Genomic DNA, 19,123 nt, shown 5'->3' on the forward strand with positions numbered 1-19,123 from the left:
GTTTTATCACTGGACCTATTCATATTTTAAAAAAAAATCTCTCCTAAATCAGGGATCATAGTTAGTTTTCAAAACTAACGATCGAACGAATGTACGTTTTCAAAAACGAGGGTTTTTTCATAAAACTCGCACTAATATACACACATGTACATAACTTCATCATGATCAAAACATGAAAAACTCATGAGGATTATAAAAATCAACATCAAAAAAATAAAATAAAATACACGTACCTGGTCGGCCGGAATTTGGCCGACCGCAACGGACGAGGGCTGGCGGCGGCGACGCTGGATCCCGGCGGTCTTCTCCTGCTGCTGGCGTGAAGGTGCTGAGATGGTGGAGAGCTGGTCGTGGGGAAAAAAAGGATTAATCCCTTTTATATCAATTTTATTTCCAAAACCTAATTTTCTAAGGATTTCCTTATTGTGTTCGACCCGCGAATCCTAACCGACCACGGACTCGTCTTCCAGACCAGCGGTTCAACACCAATTTATGCTCATCAAATGACGCTCCAATCATGACATTGAAGCCTTCATCAAGTCGTGGTTTGCTCATGCTCTCTAAATCCGGTAATGTCTCAACTTACGACTAAGTTCAATTACTGGTATTATTATTTATGGTCGGAAAATCACCATTTAATGCTGACTGAGGAACACAGCTTTCCTCAGTAATCAGGGGACTTAATGTAGATGGTGGATTTTCGACAACGGCTAAAATCATAAACTCATAATTATACGAAGCTCTGATTCAACAATCAGACGTGAGTATCGAGACACGGGTCTCTCATCGAATTCTCTACAGAGAGTATTTACTCTCAGAGTACATGTAGATATGTAGTCTCACGACTGGACAACGGCATATCTCATGAATACTGAATACTTTCAGTGATTATTTCTATATAGTATCACGAGATGGACGGCTCCTAGACAGCTTGCTTTGCTAGTATAGAGCGATAATGCCTTCAGGAACAAACAACAAGTTTACCCTGACTATATAAAGGATATGACTTACCGACAAGCTCATATCGGGATAATTAATGCTCCTAGACAGCTTTCTCTGCTAGTATAGAGCCACAAAGTTAATTATTCCTAATTAAGATTAATTCTGCCGTGACATTCACTACTGAATTCCCAGATAATCTATTATTGCTCCTATTCCATGTCGAATCCACGACTGGTCCCATGCAATGGCAATAAACAATTGTTCCGATTCTATGATCGAATCCACAGCTTGATCTCATAGAATATCAATAACTATATTATCTCATTACAATTTCATGATCGAATCCACAACTGGTCTCATAAATGGTAATAGATAAATCTTAATTACTCTGATTCTATGGTCGAATCTACGATCCCATGGAATGGTAATGCTCACTTTATTATTCTGAATTTGTAGTCGAATCCTCAGCTGATCTTATGAATTAATAATAAACATCTTATTGCTCAGTTTTGTGAATTATTCTCCACCGAATTCCACAATTAGTACTAAATAATCAACAACCGGGAGTCTGAGCTACCTCTAAGTAAGCCCCGATTCAAACGGTGAAGGTATATTCAACGAAGATACACTAACAGTCACCGCACGAACGAATATTTCAAAATACAACGAAACGATGAACCTATGCAAAATAGGGAAGAAAATAATAAATAATTAAAAATATTGACCAGGGTGCTGGGAGAACGGACACACGACCGACCGACCATGTCGTGGTCAATCCCACGTCATTTTTATATTTTTAATGCATTTTTATTATTTTCCATGATTTGATGAAAATTCTCTCATTTTATCAAATCTCCTTCGTCTTGAGGAAACTCCTCGGTTTCATGGTACTTCCATAAATCCATAAAAAATAATATAAAATTAAGGAAAGGAGTGTGGGGTGTGACCATTGGCCAACCTGCCATGCCTTGGTCCCAACCGGCCCCACACCCCACGGTTCCTTATTATTTTATTATTATTATTATTATTATTATTATTATTTCTCTAATTTCATGAAAGAACTCCTTGATTTCATGGTATTTTTTGCACAAATCATCATATAGTAATAAATAAAATTATGAAAAACTTGTGGGACCGGGCACCCTAGCCGGTCCTGCACGCCCTTTGCTTTATTATTTTATTATTATTAATCCTATTCTTCCTTGAATTCATCAAATTCCTTGATTTTATGGTATTTCTCTCAAATTAGGAATAATTCCCTCAAATCATCAAAAATACCTAAAAAATATTAAAAAAATTATGAAAAACTCGTGGGACCGGTCTATAGCCGTATGACCATGCCTCCACGGTCCCACACGCCCTTGTTTTTATTATTTTAATATTTTTTGCTTCCCTAAACTCATGAAAACTCCTTCAATTCATCAAATTTCTCAAAATTCATGAATTTTTCATAAAATCATCAAAATATTATAAAATTAAGGAAAAGGCACCACGGGACCGTGGTCACGACCGGCCGACCATGCCTTGACCACGACGGTCCCACGCCTCCTCATTCCTTATTTTATAATTATTTTTCATCATCTCATGGTGTTTTCCTCAGTTTCGTCGAAACCCTAATTTTGGCATATTTTCTCGAATAAATGCTCAATTGCACGCCAGAAAATATCTAAATTATCAGAACTGAGACGCGGACGCCTTGGGGACACGAGCATGCTATCTTGACCGACCAATATTGGCTCTATGGCTCACGGAAGCCGGTCCCATCAATTTTCACAGTTTTGACCTAATTTGCACAATTGCTCGTATTAGGTCCAAAACTCTTCCAAACACTTTGGATTTTCATGAAGTGATCATCAGGCGGTCACATGACTACCCAGGGCCGGTTTCATGACCCATGGTAGGTCCCTCACCCCGTCATAATTAATTAGGTTTTCTCACCTAAGGCTCAGACGAGCATTTTCGAATAAATGATTATGCCAGCATTTGATCATTCTTTCACCAACAAATCGTCAACTCTTCAGTAGTTCTTTGTATTTGATCCCGTGAGCATATGGACACTACATGGTTGATCCACGGTCCCATGTAGTCGCTCCCTCCTTCGTCCCATGGTTAAAATTCTGACGAACCATGAATTGATCATCAATTGATCAAATTAGGGTTTCTGAATCCAAGGGTCATCATTCCAGATTCTAACCTTAATAATTTTACGACGACCTCATGGCAATTAATCTTATTAATTATGCTCGGTTCAACAACCAGTACTTTAATTAATATTTTGGTCATGCTTCCAATAATCCATCAGATGAACAACACATGCTCAGACGATCAAATATTCAACAATTCATCACATGAGCAACACTTGCTCAGATGATAAATATTTTCTCAAACCAAGGAATATTGGTTCAACAATCAATATTCAACGATCCATCGAATGAGCAATACTTGCTCACTTCATCGTAAGAACTATACCTCTGTCTCATGACATGTTCAATTCATGAGTTTCAGAACATCATGTTCAACTCAGCAACTATGGACTCATCGTCCCATCAAATCATGAAGTCATCGACTAACAAACCACGAAGTCATCAATTGACTAACAAACCATGAGACGTCAATCGTGTCACTTGGGGGGATATCACTTAGGGTTTTGGTCTGGCGGTCTACGGCACGTGTGTTCAAACACACGATGGAATGTGAGCAAGTCGTGCAATCAGTTGAAGGAATTCACGAGGTAGTGGGTGGAAAATCGACCAAGTCTCCACACGTTGAGCAACTGGTTTCAAACACGATCTCCACTTCCCCACTCCTTGATTCCATCAACTGTCACACTTAATGGAATCATGGTGTCTAAAATTCCAGCAATATAAATAAGTCTCTGAATCATGATTGAATCATCGGCATCATCAGTATCATCAATCTCACGTCAAACTGACAACACGATATCATCAACTCATCAATTGAGCAACTACTCTCAATTGAGCAATTTTAATCACTCAGAGCTTATCATATTCAGAATACACACACCCACAATCTTTGATTACCATTGATTCCACACATTTCTCAGCTTCCCTCCTACAGATCAACCCATCCTCTCTTGTGACCGAATTTACTCTGGAACGGTCATTGTCTTGATTTAGGCCAAAGTACTACAGATTGATCTCTCGAATCTAAAGCACCCCCTTTGTAGTGGTGCATATGTGTGAGGTTTAACATTTCGCTCGGTTCGAGGAGTCTCCTCCGTACGGTCGTCTCCTGAATTCCTTAAAAACCAGCAAATCGTTTTTCCCCATCTACAGGGTCATACCCTGGTGAGCCCAATTACTATCCACACGTGCATCAGTCTTACGAGCAAGAAGATTATAGTACTATTTCTTCGTCTCGATAATAATGTTGTGTAAAATAAGATAACATTTCATAATTAGGTTCAAAACAGATTGGTGCCAATACTTACAGGGAGATCCGACAATTCTGAATTTACCCTGAAGCACTCCAAAAGCACGCTTAACATCCTTTCTTTTAGCCATTTGATACTTTTTGAACCTCACATAGTCGGGAATGTCAAATGTCTGAGCAAAAGCTTGTACAATTGTAGTCAACTTTGGATAGATACCATCGGCTAAGAAATAACCCATATTGTATTGGTGATCGTTGATGACATAATTGCATGGAGGTGCTACACCCTTTAGCATGTTATCGAAAAGGGGTGAGTAAGCCAACACATTCAAATCGTTGTTTGATCCAGGCATTCCAAGAAAAGCATGCCAAAACCACAAATCGTATGATGCCACCACCTATAATACCAAACTACTCTCTTTATCTTTACCCCGGTAAGTTCCTTGCCAAGCTACCGGACAATTCTTCCATGGCCATTGCATACAATCAACACTACCAAGCATTCCAAGAAAACCTCGGTCCGCATTCTCAGCTAGCAACCTTTAAACATCTTCAGGAGTGGGTTCACGCAAATATCTTTCTCCAAAAGTCATGCACACGGTGTGGCAAAATCTTTTTAGATACTTGTATATTGTGGTGGCACCCATACGAGTGTAATCATCAACACTATCAGCTGGCGTACTTTTGCATAAAAATTTCATCACGGGAACTAATTTTATATGCGGATAATGCCCCATAATACCGGTTGCATACGGACGTTGATGCATTCCGGATCCACTTCAAGCAATTTTCCTAACAATTTCTCGAATAAGTCTTCCCTCATGCCTAGACGTTGTTTGAATTGTCCAGAGGTATAACCGGTTCCAGGCATAAAATAATCATTCATCATTTTGGCATCATGCCACACTCGATCACGCGTTATTACACTACGTGTCTGTACCTCCCTTGGTACAGGTTGTCTAATAATACACAATCGTTCATCCAAAAATAGTTATGCAAACATTAGCAAAGCTTTCTCTTCTTCATCACTATCACTAGAGGTATCCAAATATATTCCATGTTTGAATCTCACATAAGAACGCATTAGACTCATTATGCACCTTAACAAACAACAAATACAGTATCAATTTGTGTATACCATACATAAATACAAGTCTATCAAGGTTCTACATTGATATTATTGTTAGAGCATTGCTCGGTCGAACTCGCTTGCGTTGCTATCTCAAGCATGTTTGTCAATATTAGTGATCAAAACTATATGTCTTGATTTCTAGTATGCTTATGACTAAGTCTCGGTCTAGGATAGTTAGGAATAGTTGAGCTCCAGACTCCACAACGATTATCTTGCAAAGACGGAGAAATACTCAAGGAACCAGTGGAACTTCATCTGACCAAAAGGTATGTGGAGACTTGAACTCATCTTGTCACTCAAAAGTCTATCTACTCTATCTCCTACTCTTGATACAAATATCGTATAAGTATGATAGTTTTCATACATACACATTTGATATTTCGAGCCGAGTTTACTCACCTATCTTTTTCTCGAAATACGTGTTGGTAAACTTTTGCTTTAACCATTTTCATCTTTACCCGTGAAGAAAGTCATGGTGACGTTTCAATCTTGAAAATAGCTTTGATGACGATTCTTTATGTCTAACGACTATTATAACATTATAGAAGAATGTTTCAATGATTGAAATGTAGAGTTGAAATTACATAACAACCTATGGATGTAAGCATATAGTGTGTTCGCACATTAGTGTATAAATCCATGTGCCGGAAACCAAGTGCGTGCATATGTGTGCATGCGGTATTGGTGAAGGAGACAGGTTGGGTACGCGTACTGGCGAAAATTCACGTCCGTGAAATTCTGTTGAGTTTGAAGTTTACGAACTCAAAAACCAGTCACCATAGGTATGCTTACCCGTATGCGTACTGGCGGAACTTTTTCACCCGAAAAAGTCTGCTGAGTTTGGAAACTAAAACCAACTCAAAATCCGGTAGCTAAGGTACGCATACCCGTACGCGTACCCAAGCTAGTTATTTCTCAAATCGGTAGTTCATGGACTTAAAACAATAATTTATAAGGAATGCAATCTTTGCAAACCGTGGGTATATTGTTCATGAATTGATTCAAATGAATCAAACCGATTTTGTTTCAATTCTGTCTATGTATAAAGACCTAAGAAATTGAACAACTCTTGAACTAGTTCTTATGAGTCATTTGAACTAGTTATGAGAAAGATGAATACGATTAATATGAAAGCACTCATATGGTTAACCATTGGTCAACCATTTGTGAACCAACCAATGTACACGTTTAGGTACGATCACTCAAACCTAAATGAATACATTTCATTTGTGTGTGACAAGGTAAGTTTCGATCTAACGGTTGAAAGATATTAGCTTAGATAAATCAGGTTTTTCATCTAACGGTGATTATTGAATGTTTTGTTACTAAGGTTACCTAGATTGCAAACCCTGATTTGAAAACTATATAAGGAGACGTCTAGCAACTGTGCAAAACTAATCCCCACACCTCCTGTGTGATACTAGTTGGTTTGCTAGAGTCGATTCTCATTTAATCGTAGGTTTCTTCTCGAGAACCTATCGATTAACGACTTAAAGACTTCATTGGGATTCTGAATCCAGACGAAACTACTTCTCTTGTAGTTGAGCAATCTGATCTTGCCATTTTCTATCGAACGAGTTTAATTGAATAATTGACTTGAGATTATATCTCCGATAGGGAAAGATAAAAAGAAATCACAAACATCTTCGTCTCATCGTTTGTGATTCCACAATATCTAGTTTTGCTACCATATGATTTAGATTATTGTGAGGTGATTGATAATACTAGGCTGTTCTTCGGGAATATAAGTCCGGTTTATCAATTAGTTCTTGTTCACCTTGATTTTTATCAAAAGACAGAACAAAACTTGTAGGTTTATCTATGGGAGACAGATTTATCTATCCCTGTATACTTTTCTGTGTGATACAGATTTGTTTACTAAAGTCTTCGACTTTGGGTCGTAACAACTCTTGGTTGTGGGTGAGATCAGCTAAGGGAATCGAGTGTGTAGTATCCTGCTGGGATTAGAGACGTAAGGAGTGCAACTGTACCTTGAATCAGTGTGAGATTGATTAGGGTTCAACTACATTGTAGCTGCAGGAAATCTTACACTACACCCCTCACAAGATTTCATTAACATTCAACTCATTTTAGTATAACAATCTTAAATTTATTGATCAATCTTTGAACAATCTTACAAGAAAAGATAAAGGAATCAAGAATAACCACTTCTCTAGATTTTCTCTCTCCTATTTACTTGTTTCTCACCCAGAAAAAGATCTCTCGCTTTCCTTTACAACTGAGCGGCTATTTATAGGGAATTACATAGTGGATGACAACTAATCTGTCCTTTATTTTCGGATATGGCTTGCGACATTCTCGCATCCTTACAAATGTTAATTGATAGGCGCATTTATGTGCCTAAATTGTCCTTAATGTTTCGTATTGTTAGTACTCGTTTTCGTCCTTATTATGGTGTTTTGTGTATTTTTAGGTATTTTTGGAAAATATATATTGTTGGAAAAATCGGCTCGAAAAATCACTCGGAACACCCCCGGAGGACACTTACTATACGAAGCCCATATTTGGCTAAGGGGCACCCCAAAAAGGCAGCTGCTATTCGCACCCCACAACTGGTTAGGGGGACACCATCTTCTTCATTTGAAACTTAAAAATTGGCGGGAAAAAAGAGCAGCTCTCTAGTGAATTTTTCGATCGAAATTTGAAGGATTTCTGGGTAGACTAAAGGGCTGAAACTTAATGGGTAGTTGTGATATGTCCTCACAAAGTTGGTATGGGTGTTTGTTTCGATCAAAATTGGCTGGAAAATCCGTGACAAGAAAACAGGGCAGCCCGTGCATGAGAAGAATAATTCACGAGTTTTTGAAGATTTATGCGTGTTCTTCTCGTGTATGATGACTCTAGCAAAACTCTGGACCGTGTAGAAGGAAAATAAGGAAGGTTGGACAGCTGCAGATGCTCGGATGAAGAAAAAATATCCGGAAAATATTTTCTTTAACTGCCGAGTTTAATGAAGAATATTGAGAATTTTGGCGTAGTTAAATGGGGCTAAGGAGTATAAATATGTTGAGGGGATCATAGAGAATCGGTGGGGAGAGATTGGGAGAAGTTTAGAGCACCACAGAGTCAAAAAAATCGAATTTGCAGAGAGACCACCTGCTGCTGCTGCCATTGAAGAACACTGAAGAACACGAAGAACGGACCTGCACCAGCAGTCATTTTCCTATAGTAATAACGACTCAAACGTGTGGGTCGTACATCAGGCATACTTATTTGCTACATCGTTTGCGATACAGCTGCAGCAGTCTTATTTTGTCACTGAGGGTCGTAGTTCTCTGGTTTGTAACAAATATAATTGTTACAAATCCGGTTTTATTGTATTTCTCATATTCTCATCATTTGTAAACCATTTTTGAGCATCAATGAAATTCTTTGAGAGGTTTTCCAACATGATGAGCGGCTAATTCTCTCGTAACCAAGGAAATGGATGAAGCTACTCACACATGAACAATGGGTAACTATTTCATTTTTTCTAATATTTAATTATAATTCACTCAATCGCTGCTTTTGCAGAGTTCTTAAAAGTTTACATAATTTTCCTCATTAGTTGTGATTCAATTAGATAGGTTATGCTTTGGTTAGATAATCTATGCTTAAGGGATACAATTAATTTTTGAGAATATGTTTGATTATTTGTGGATTAAGAAATAAAGGATTAAAAGGATAATTAGAGTTATGAAATATTTGACATCATTCATGTGTAATAGTGGATTCTAGTGTCTTGGTTACCTCTCGCCCACTTTGTTAATATTTTTGTATATAATTTTATTAAATCTTTAAATTTAATCTTCACAAGTCCGAGAGTTTGAACCTCATTACTACAATAACAATCAAAATTAATATCATTTTGGCGCCGCCGACGGGGATTTGTGCTTAGGTAGAATTTTTAGGTTTTTTTTTATTTCATTTGTTCTTTTTACGTTTCTTTGCGTGTGTCTTTGTATTACAGGTTTGAAGTTGGATACTTAAGACTTGGAATCAAAGCTTAAAGCTAAAAGAGAAGGAAAAAGACAAAGCAAAAAAAAAAAAGAAAAAAAAAAAAAAAAAAAAAAGAGAGAATTTTTTTTTTAGAGACCTTCCATTTTTTTGTAATTATTTTTTTTTATTTCTTTTCTTTTGCACTTTATTTGGACTTTGGACTTGGACAATTTTTTTTTAAACCCTAAGGAAGGGTACATTAAATATAAAACTGTTTGCAGGGAAGGACGACGATTACAATATCGTCTCGGCCCTCGGGTTCGCACATGACATAGGAGTCATGGCCCGAGTCGACTTCAGCGGTTCTGCGCCCGTCTGGTACGAGAGGTAAGCTTTCGAAACACCCGCGAATTCCCTGTCAGCGGGTTTATTGTATGCCTTAAGGTGAATATATGCTGAGGATTTGAATACGGTTGTTTTAATTTCCTAGTAAAGGGCAAGGCCTGGCCAAATTAAGATAAGGACTCGGATTTCATCACCGTTTCCTTCTTGCCCACTTTAGGAAAACGAAACCAAACGCGAACCTAAGCTTAAAATTTTGACTAGAACGAGACCTATAGGGTAACGAGCTTAATAGGAAAGTCGTTCGAAAAATATTGGTTACTCTTTTAGCATACTTCGAAGTTCATGATGGTTTCTGTGAGTTGAATGCGTGACTGCGCCGCCTTGTGATAGCGGTGAGGCCTTGGGTATCAAAGCTCCACTGAGCTTCCCTCGCCTCAATTCAACTTACTTTGACTCGGATTGATTCCAGAGGGGTTTTCTTAAATTGTAACGAATTCCCTTTCGAAGGATTAGAAGCTGGTCTAGAAACAATCTAAGTGGAGCCATCATGCTTGTTTTTTGCTAGATTTTATAGGTTTGATTTGGTCGAGTCAGCCTTGTTTGTGATTGTGTAGAATTCCCTTTCAATTAAGAATGTCGAACTGGTACGATAGAAGCCAATACAATGATTATCGACGTGAATTTGAATATGGACATCATCCTTTTTATGACCATGTTGGGAATAGTGGTTGGGAACGCCATCCTTTGGAAGGATATGGGTCATACCCTGGTGAACCCAATTACTATCCACACATGCATCAGTCTTACGAGCAAGAAGATTATAGTACTAGTTCTTCGTCTCTAGAGGATACAATCAAACTATTTAAAAGTAGTCATTTTTATGATCCCTCTGTTCTTATTCCTCCTTTAGAAGAGTCCCTCAGGAAGTTAGCTGAGTCGACGCGTAAGTTAGCTGAGATGAATAGTATAATTATAGATGAAAGAACTACAATAATGAGTGAACCTTCTTTAGAGGACCACCTCAAGCGGATAGCTGAGATGAACGAAAGAATTACTCGAAATTATATGAATTTGCAACACAGTGTTCCCAGTTTTACCCTTGAAAATGAGGATAGTTACAATTCACCCAATCAAGATGACGAGGAAAGAATTGGAGACACTATTTTAGATGAGGTTCGGTCTCTTTCATGTTATTATGATGAGGATAGTGTTGATGGGGAATCATACTTATGTAGGAATAGTGATCAGGAAATGGTTACACCAATTGAGCTTTACAATGATAATATTATTTCTAGTTCAAATCCAAATAATTTTAATAATTATTCACCTATTCAAAAGGACGAGGATTTGACTAGAGATACCCTCGTTTTAGACGATGTAGTATTTCCTGTTTACAAAGACGATAATGATTTAGAGGAACGAGTTTATTCTGAGAATAATGTTTTAGAGTCTAGCGATTTAGAAAAAATAGTCTTATACGAAGAAGATGAACTCGTAGAGATTTTAAATATGAGTGAGGATGCATCACCTGAGTATAACCTAAAAGACGCAATTGACCATTTTCAGGATTCTGATAATCTAGAAATTAGGGAAATTATAGTTAGTCTATCTAGAGACACCCAAAACTCTAAGTTTGGGGGTGATTATCATTCTCCTCGTGCTTTACCTTTAACTATTAGAAAGTTCCCTCGTGTAGGACTTGACATTTGTGCCTCAACCATCTTACAATATTATCTTCATACTCTTTTTCCTGAACCTAGTTGTGTCCGTAAGAGAGCTCAGTTGTTAGAAACCCATCCTCTGGTTGATGTGGTTAACCCAGGCTATGATACCAAGATTTACTTTGTTTTCCCACCAAAAACTTTTCTTCCAATTGTGGGAACATACGATTTTCAGATGTATCGGTTATTAAGTTTTGAGACTAAACCTAATTACTTTAAGAGATTAGGGTCGACACATTTGTTTAAGGAAGACCACTACTTTCATCATGGTTAACTGATTGACTTAAAGGATCCGTAATTATTTAGGTTATTATTATGTGCTTCCAAGTTTTTACTTGAGTTTTTACAGACTCTAATACCTCAATCGGACCTTAGCTACGAGGAAATGCAGTCCATGAAAATATTTTATCTAGACCCAGTTATATAACCTGAACCTGAACCACAGCTAGATGTAGTTATCTTACACAGGAAACTAGACAAAGGCGTCCTTTATCCGTTAATTTTCTTGGCATGTTGCGGATTCCTTTTACTTGTGATAGCCCTATTTGGTTTTGGTGATCTGCAGTTATTCCGGCTATTACTTTATGATTCTATAAGGTGACTAAATCCTTTCTTAGCCTGGCTGAAGACTTTAAACTTAGCACTTCTTGGGAGGTAACCAAATATTCATGCGACACATTAATATCTTTCCTTATCTCTTTTGCTTCAATTAGTAACAGTTTCTCCTTGTTCATGCTTTTAATTTCATCTTTAGAACATTGAAGACAATGTTAGATTTAAGTTTGTGGGTATGGGAGAAATTTTTTTAGTCGCATTTTTTGAAACTTCTAGCGTCACATAGTATCCGGTTAGCTAAGTTTACATATTGTTTCTTACCGAAAAGATAGAAATTGGAATGCTAGAGATAACAATCTTTTGAGACATTAGAGAAAAAGACATTGAGATCTTTGAAATTCAGGAGAGAATTTGTTCCTTTTAGAGGGTAACCGTGATGGACCTAACCATCCATGATAGAAAGGCAAGTAGGTCAGAAGGAAATGCCAAAAAGACAAAGCAACCTCACAATGTAGTCTTAGTTACTGGATTACGACTCTCTCTCAGTAGAAACTTATCATCAGACATCAAAATCTATGAAGAAAGTTGAAGACGTTTAAGGTTTAGAAGCAACAATAGAAAATAATAATTCAAAAATCAAAGTTGAAGACTTAGTTACAAGAAGTTATAAGAGCAAATGATATAAGTTGTTGAAGTTAATGATTCCAAGTTGCGGAGATCCAAGTTCTAAAGTCCTTCTCTCGTGGCCATTTAATTTTTTGTCTTGTTATTTTTGTGTTGAAAAAAAAATAAGAAAAAAAAATGAAAAATGAAAAAATCATCGTTACGTTTTGTTCAATAAGGCCATAGGGAAGTAGAAATCTATAAGGAAGTTTCAAGAATGAAATTAAGGAGAAAAGTTAAATTGTCAAGGTTCTACGAGGTTCGAGAGTTTATCGTCAACAGTTGAAGCCGAAGAAGACGTTGTTTCTACTGAGTACTATGAGAGAGTCGAATAGAGATGCATATTGGTTGCTTTGTTAGTCCGCTTTCAATATGTCATAAGATCTTCTAGCACTGGTTTAACTCATCACACGTAATTAGTCCAGCTGTGTAGAAGATGTCCCTCTCATCTTTATCTCTCTCCTAATCTTATCCAGCTGTAAATCAGCGGACGCATGTTACAATGTTTATCTAGCTGTGTAGCGGATATCTCTTTATCTAGTAGTGTTGCGGATATGTCTCCCCTTTTCTTTAGTCAGCTTTAGAGCTGACACCTTTATTTTTTCTGGCATTCTAGTTACTTGGAGATAGGTTGATAATTTGTATGTCCTCATAGGTCTTTGGATACTTGTGACCAAATAAAAGTCATGGTTTTGTGGGTACACCTATGGTAAACCCTCCCGAGATTAACTTGGTTTATTTATTTTTTTAGATTTAATTTGCTCGAGACTAGCAAATAATAAGTTTGGGGGTATTTGATAGACACATTTTTGTGTCTAATTTGATCTCAATACTTTATATTGTTGGCACTCGATTTTGTATTAGTTTTGATGTTTTATGTGTTTGTAGGCATTTTTTGGGAAATAAACATTTTTGGAGAAATCGGCTCGAAAAGTTGCTAAAGGCACCTCCGGAGGACACCTGCTATTCGGACCCCCATTTTGGACAAGGGGTACCCTAGTGATAAGGGGCATCCATCGTTATTTGCACCCTGGAGCTACTATTTCCACCCCGAGGCTAAGTGCACCCCTACTCTGGTTAGGGGGCGCACCTTCTTCATTTTCAAAAAACCAGATTTTGGCGGGAAAAGTGCACAGTTTACTACCAGATCAGGGTTCGAGTTTTGGGCCATTTCTGAAGAGATGAATCACTGAATTTAATGGGATAAGCCTGTTGTGGATAAATAAAGATGCTATGGGTGTTTGATTGGGCCGGAATTGGCTAAATCGTCATGTTGAAACTAAACAAGGGAGGACATAAAACTCGGGTTTTCTGTGCCGTGAGATTTTGGGAAGATTTTGTGGGTTTTGTTTCATGGATTTGGACTTGTATGGCCCTGTTAAGACAAAACAGGTCAGGTAACCCGGTTGGTTTGAAGAAAGAAGGAAGTTTCCTCGTTGTTTCAATCAAACAGGGAGACGTTGAATATTCACGATGGTTTTTATTCTTTCACGAGTTTTTTTCTCTATGCTGCGTGTGTCTGGAGAAGGTTTAAGTCACCTGGTACGTAAATTCACGAGATGGGAGCGTGTTAATCAACCACAGACACGTGAAGAAGTTAAACAGAGTAAGAAATCTCGGTTATATCCGTAATAGTAGAGAGAAGATTTTCTGGCATTAAACCGAGATTATATGGAGGCTGTCGAGTATATAAAGAGTGCTAGGATGTCATAGAAGGGGGATGAAGATTTAGGGGTAGTTTTAGAGCAACAAAAATAGTTGCAGAGCGATTCTGCATTAGCAGCAGAGAAGAGGAAGAAGAGAGTTGCAGACGACACATCAGAAATATCGTTCTCAAGAACCCTAAAGCTGAAGAACATAATACTGCAGAGGACAGTCGTAGTCAGTGTCTTATATTCAATCTGTTCTGTAACAGTCCATTAGTCACGCTTATCTTCAGTTAGCAACACCTCTTGTGACAGTGTATTCTGTAACGTCCATTAGATGTTGCGGATTCGCTGTATTATTATTTCTCTCCAATAAAACACCCTCCAATAAAACACCTTTTTGAGCTATGAGTTATCTTTTTGAGTGTGTTTTCACCATGTGGAGCTAGAACCCATCACTGGGACGACGGAGGAAGTTGTATTTCATCCTTGGGGTAATTTAATAAATTCCTTATTTAATTTTTGCTTAAATTTTAAATGATTTATGATTTCTATTAATCAATTGTTATCTTGTTAGATAGTGTATGCTTAGTCTTAGATGCTTTAGATACATTATGCTTGTAATTTACAATTGATGTTTAACGAAATCTATTTTGGCAAAGAATAGAGTCATTGTTTCTTTTGTTTTGAGCTATAAATGTCTAGGATAAATTTATGAATCCCATGAACATGAAAAGCAGTGGAATCCCGAGTCCCGGTCCCTCTTCATACTGTGACAATTTTTTGTACATATATTTTTCTTTTATTTTAGCTTATTAAATCCTAAAATCATTTTCAAAAAGTCCGAGTGAACGCCAACCTTTCTTATCACTATTAAAATTCGATCACGCACCCTGTTACCATTAGCGTCGGGGAATATAACGGTGTCCAAAGTGAATAGAGAAGCAGCGGCAGTTTGCTGAACTTGTTCATGATTCAATTCCTTGTCCTTCGTATTCCCAAACAATTGAACGAGATTGACGAATGTGATAGTCATTGTCTGTGAACGGTTTCTCTTGTACATATTTGCCATAGTCATTTCCTTGTCCCACCCAAACAACGTTTTAGTCAGCTCATGAATCTTTTCCCATTCTAGGTCCTTACAGTGATCTCCTTCCTTAACGGCTTTTCCAAGAACCTCTAGACCTAGTATTCTTTGGACATCTTCAGGGATAATGGTCATCTCGCCAAAAGGAAAAATGCATGGTATCAGTTTCACCAAAAAACCTCTCCAAAAAGCAGTTCGCCGTGACGGAATCAGTGGCCACCTAATTTTGTACCGTGGGATACAACCCAGATACTCTGACTATTTCCTGAACTTCGGGATACTCTAACTCCAAAGGCAATATATCACTTGATTGATGGAAGCTAACACGGAAGGCTTTCTTGTGGTCCTATAAAAACACACCAAACTAAATTAAATTCACTTGATCACAGATAAATAATATAATAACAAGATGCAAACGTCTTACATAAGTTTGATAGATCCAACGAGCCCAAGAGTGCTTGTAGTCAAATAAGAGTTGCGGGTTTATCGGTTGACCCCACTGTTTGCCATCATCGCGGTCTGTAATCATGTCATATCTTGTAGGAAGATGGGCTGGGGGTCCCTTTTCCTTTTTGTTAGGGGCTTCATCTCCGAGATCAGGTTGTCCTAAGCCACCTGCTCGGTCCGGTTTAGGAAATTTTTTCCACTCATCATCATCATCATCATCACTGCTTGTGTCCCCTGTACGCTCCCGAATGATGACCTTAGCACGATCCGGATCAGAACGACTACGTCGAGCCCGAGAAGACTTAGGTTTTACTTCTTCAACAACTTTGCCCTTTCCTTTCTTCATTTGTGCTTCTCCAGACCTACGTCCCAATATGTAAACTGAGTTATAAACATGAAGCCGGCATGTATATTAAACATACAATCAGTGCCGACAGTTGTGCCGGTGTACTAAATGATTAAAATTCAATGCCGGTTTTCTTGAATTTTATACAGAGAATTAACAAATTACAGGAATGAAAACCGACATAGTTAGTAAACATATCGACATTGCCGGCAGTGGTGTCGGTATGGTGAAATAGAGATATCCTATTCCGGAAGTGGTTGAATTTTGTACAGAGTTTTTAATAGTAGAAGCAAATTAAGACTGCATGGCATTGATTAAACATACAAAACCGGCACGGAAAACCGACATAGTATGCAATTAAATTTATATGCCGGCAGTTTCATGGAATGGTACAAGACATATAATCCGGAATGGTTTTGAAATTGAATTCTACCGCGAAACAAACATGTAACTCAGTTTCAATTGTCTAAATTGCAGTTTCAACATTTTATTTTAGTGTAGTAGAAAGACTAATCAAGCAAGTTTCAATTTGTGTTTTCTAGTATGGGATAAACCCTAAAATTACTTCAATTCAACATAGACATCACTTACTGCATCAAATTTGTTATTTCCTCCTCACCAATAGACTCTCCAGGCACTTGTTGCTCTTTTGATTTTGATTTACCACCATCATCAACAGATTCTTCAGGATTGGGTTTGGGTTTGCGAAGACCCATTGTCTTTGGTATAGAAGATGAAACAAAAAGGGAGATTAAATACAAAGAGAGATTGAATAGTTTCCTTTCTATAACCGTCACTTAAATAGAATTAAGAAGTTTGTAACCGATGCATAAATGGTATTAAGGAATTTGTAACCGTCACATAAGTGGTATAAAGGAGTTTGTAACCGTCACATAAGTGGAATTAAGGAGTTTGTAACTGCCATATAACTTGACTTTGTAACCGTCAGCATGCCGGCATAGAAATATGGTAAAATTCAATGCCGGCATTCTGACAAAAAGTTTAAATTGAGTCTAGGATACCGGCATTGTATCTTGATCACAATCAACACCGACACCTTTTCCGGAATTGTCCTTCGTTATTATACGATGTCGACATTATGACGATCAGTTTAAATTGAGTTCAAAGGTTTAAGCAAGCAAACTAACCCAAACTGAGATACAAGACATATAATCCGGAATGGTTTTGAAATTGAATTCTACCGCGAAACAAACATGTAACTCAGTTTCAATTGACTAAATTGCAGTTTTAAAATTTTATTTTAGTGTAGTAGAAAGACTAATCAAGCAAGTTTCAATTTGTATTTTCTAGTATGGGATAAACCCTAAAATTACTTCAATTCAACATAGACATCACTTACCGCATCAAATTTGTTATTTCCTCCTCACCAACAGACTCTCCAGGCACTTGTTGCTCTTTTGATTTCGATTTACCACCATCATCAACAGATTCTTCAGGATTGGATTTGGGTTTGGGTTTGGGTTTGCGACGACCCATTGTCTTTGGTATAGAAGATGAAACAAAAAGGGAGATTGAATACAAAGAGAGATTGAATACTTTCCTTTCTATAACCGTCACTTAAATAGAATTAAGAAGTTTGTAACCGATGCATAAATGGTATTAAGGAATTTGTAACCGTCACATAAGTGGTATAAAGGAGTTTGTAACCGTCGCATAAGTGGAATTAAGGAGTTTGTAACTGCCATATAACTTGAGTTTGTAACCGTCAGCATGCCGGCATAAAAATATGGTAAAATTCAATGCCGGCATTCTGACAAAAAGTTTAAATTGAGTCTAGGATACCGACATTGTATCTTGATCACAATCAACGCCGGCACCTTTGCCGGAATTGTCCTTCGTTATTATACGATGCCGGCATTATGACGATCAGTTTAAATTGAGTCCAAAGGTTTAAGCAAGCAAACTGACCCAAACTGGCCTTCATATTAATCTTACGAAAATAAACTTAAAAACATTAACCACATGAACAACGTTCCACATAAAGTGAAAGATCTTAAGCTAATTGAAACTAACATCATTTCTTATAACGAGATTCAACAAAACAAAGCGGCTTTGAAATGCCTAAAAGGCTCTTTTCTCCACTTGGTATATGCGTCCTGAGCTTGAAACCTATTCCCTCTGTATCTTGCGATGAACTCATTGTATTTGCGACATAATTTTATGAGGGAAATTGTTCGATTCGCTATAAACTCATCCCCGTAATCCATTTTGCGTTTTTTGCACTTACCGTCCTCAAACTTCGGCATATAAGGACCATCCGTAACAAGACCCCAAAAAAGGTTTAAAGGGAGGTGATCTTCCGGTAGATCCGATACTATGAAGAAATTTTTAATCCATTTGGTTTCTTCCTCAACATCCGCTTCTATCTGCGCTTGTTTTACATGTTCGTATATTTCCTTAGTTTCTTTGCGATATTTTACTTCTATTGCTACTTTTTCTTCTTCTCTTTTCCTTTTAAGTATCTTTTCTTCCATTACGGCAATTGACTTGGTGGTTTCTTCCTTCCTTCTAAGTTTTTCTTGTATAATGGCAATTGAGTTGGTGGTGGATGATGATTGATTTCCTATCGGAGTGGATAATTTGTTCTTCTTAAGTTTTTATTTTTCCATGGCAATGATGAAATCGGTAGTTGGTGTTGAATTTTCCATTGGAAATATGTATTGGAGATTACTTTTTTTTTTGGTAGGTATGGAGTGCAATGGGTTTATCCATTGCTTTAGATAGATGAGGATACAACGGTTCTTTTTCCACTTTATCATGCCGACATTGTTAATGACCTAACATCCACGCCGGTAGTTCCCTTTACAGGTATAACGTTTAAAAAAATATCCGTTAGGCATTGAATGTTTAATGTCGGTGTTGAATGGAGGACAAACAGAATGTCGG

The sequence above is a fragment of the Papaver somniferum genome, unplaced genomic scaffold (assembly GCF_003573695.1).
Source record: "Papaver somniferum cultivar HN1 unplaced genomic scaffold, ASM357369v1 unplaced-scaffold_128, whole genome shotgun sequence".
Lineage (NCBI taxonomy): Eukaryota > Viridiplantae > Streptophyta > Magnoliopsida > Ranunculales > Papaveraceae > Papaver > Papaver somniferum.